Below are 2,534 nucleotides of genomic sequence, written 5' to 3' on the forward strand. Positions count from 1 at the left end.
GAGAGACTTCACCTTGATTCATAAGGAAAAGGGGATGGCGTATTCTCTTAGCTACTTCCTGCTGAAAAGGGACGCTGTGGGTTTCAGGGTGAATGTCTTCTTTCACTACTCTAAAGGGCCCCCTTGGCAGTAGGAGATATAAGGTTTTTTAACCCATATTAAAAAAAGGAGGCGGAAAGGGTAATTTGGTCTACCCACCAGAGTTGTGGATTGAAGACGGTATGTGTAAAAACATTTATCCTAGGTCCTGTTATGGAACAAATGCCTTAAAAATGTTTCTATAAGTTAGTGATCCTACAGCAAATACAGAAAACCAAATTCAGTATTTCTCCCATTAAAGCTTTTCTAGCCGAATATACACAAAATAAACAAAAATTTGGTTCCAATTCAGTTTTATGTGATTAGAAATGTCCCAGCTTAAGGTGGAAGCTGAGGGTCATTGTTGATCCTCAAGTGAGTTTCCAGAGGCTGTAAATTGCACAGGAAGAGATTGCCGCTCTTTCTCCTACAGAGAAACTAGTACATTCGGACCTCCAATACCTTTGGGTTGGCAGCACCACCTCCTATGCACTAGGCCATGAAGTTAACAATTTTAATCCAGATCAATCTTGTGTGCATAAAATGTTCCAGCTTAGGGTGAAATATAGGAGTTCATGTGATTGCTTTAATTATTACCGCAAATAAAGAAAAACTGAGAATGATTTCTGTCTTCTTTCATGGATAGCAACATTGTTAAGATTTTCATTATGAGAAAAGCACTTTCCCTATAGACTTAGCATTTTTCTCTCATTCAAACCACACAAGAGACATAGTTGGGGGTTTTTTCCTACTATAAGTGCATGCCCATGAAACTTTACCACCAACAGATTTATCTTTTCAGAGACACTGGCACAGTTTTATGGTGAAATGAATAATTCAGCGCTTGCGCAGACCCCAATTCCAGGCTTAAATTGTTAATGGATCTATCAGTATGACAGATTGATGCAGAGTTGCATATAAAAAAACTACTAAATATTTATAGTTGCTTTTTCTTCAACTACTGAATGGTTCCACTTTCCCAAGCTAATAACTGAAGCTGTAAAGGAAGTGTTGTTTTTTTTCCTTTTTCTATTTTTCCTTTGCAAGAATATTTTTCAATCTCCAGCCAGTTAATGAAGTTATTTTGAAATTGTAGCTAGGTGTTTCAAGTTGGTTCTGACTCATAGCAACCCAGTGTGCAACAGAAGGACACACATCCTGGTCCTGTACCTTCCTCACAATTGTGAGTTTATTGTTCCAACCACTGTATGAAGCCATTTTAGGCACATTATGAGAATTTTCTTAATTTTTGCTGATCCCCTACAAAAATGATGTCCTTCTCCAGAAACTGGTCCCTCCTAATATGCAAAATATATGAAAGAAAGCTTGTCATCCTTACCTCTAAGGAACATTCAGACTATATTTCTTCCAACACAGACTTATTTCTTCTTCTGGCAATCCATGATGTTATAGTCAATTTTCTTCACTGAAACCATAATTCAAAAGCATCAAGTTTCTTTGGTGAGCCTTATTCATTGTCCAGCCCTCTTCACATATGTATGAGACAATAAGAAAGTATCTTGGCTTGAGTCAGGCACATTTTCGTACTTAAAGTAAAATTCTTGCTTGTTGTTGTTGTTATGTGCCGTCGAGTCGCTTGCGACTCATAGCGACCCTATGTACAACAGCTCTAAACCGTGCTCTATCCTGTGCCAATCTCATTGCCTCTGACACACCCAACCCAAGTACCCCAGTCACTGAATCAATCCACCTCGTAGAGGGTCTTCCCCTCCTGCGCTGTCCCTCTACTCTACCCAGCATGATGTCCCTCTCTAAAGACCTGTCTCTCCTTACAACATGTCCAAAGTATGTCAGACGAAGCCCCAGAGTCCTTGCCTCCAAGGAGCAGCCTGGTTTAATCCTCTCTACGATGAATCTGTCATCTTAAAGAGATCCTGCTGCTTTTAATGTTTGGGAAGATGAGTGGAGAAGCTGGATTCTATTAAGGTGTATTTTCTGTTTTGGCTAAGGGTTGGGTGAGACTGTTGCTTGCAACTGAGTGTGAGCTTATTGGATTTAGCCTCATTTCAAAAAGACATTTGGGCCCTAGGTCCTTTGGCCCTTGGACATGGTTTTAATTGTGTTCAGTCAAACATTCTTCTAAGTAGGATACCACTGGTCTGTCAATTTGCTGTACAGAGGAAACTTGTGGTTGTTCTGATGGTAAACACTGTGATGCTGATGTGTCAAATGCAATAATGGTTGCCCATGGTGGAGAGTGTTTGATGGAGCTCTCAAATGAAAACAAGCATGGAAGAAGGAGTGGCATCCACTTCCAAAAAATAGCTTACCTCTGTAAATTCTATGAACTTAGAGAAACAATGAAAGCTAATATCTTTATTCATAGGGTTGCTATGAATAATCTATAACTCAACAGCACTTAAAACAACAACAACAATGACAAAGAGATCCTTAATAGTAGATTTGTCCAATGCAATACATGCTTTCTTTTTTTT

This window comes from Elephantulus edwardii, unplaced genomic scaffold (assembly GCF_000299155.1).
Source record: "Elephantulus edwardii isolate Elephantulus edwardi_28Jun2011 unplaced genomic scaffold, EleEdw1.0 scaffold00140, whole genome shotgun sequence".
In the NCBI taxonomy this organism is placed as follows: Eukaryota; Metazoa; Chordata; class Mammalia; order Macroscelidea; family Macroscelididae; genus Elephantulus; species Elephantulus edwardii.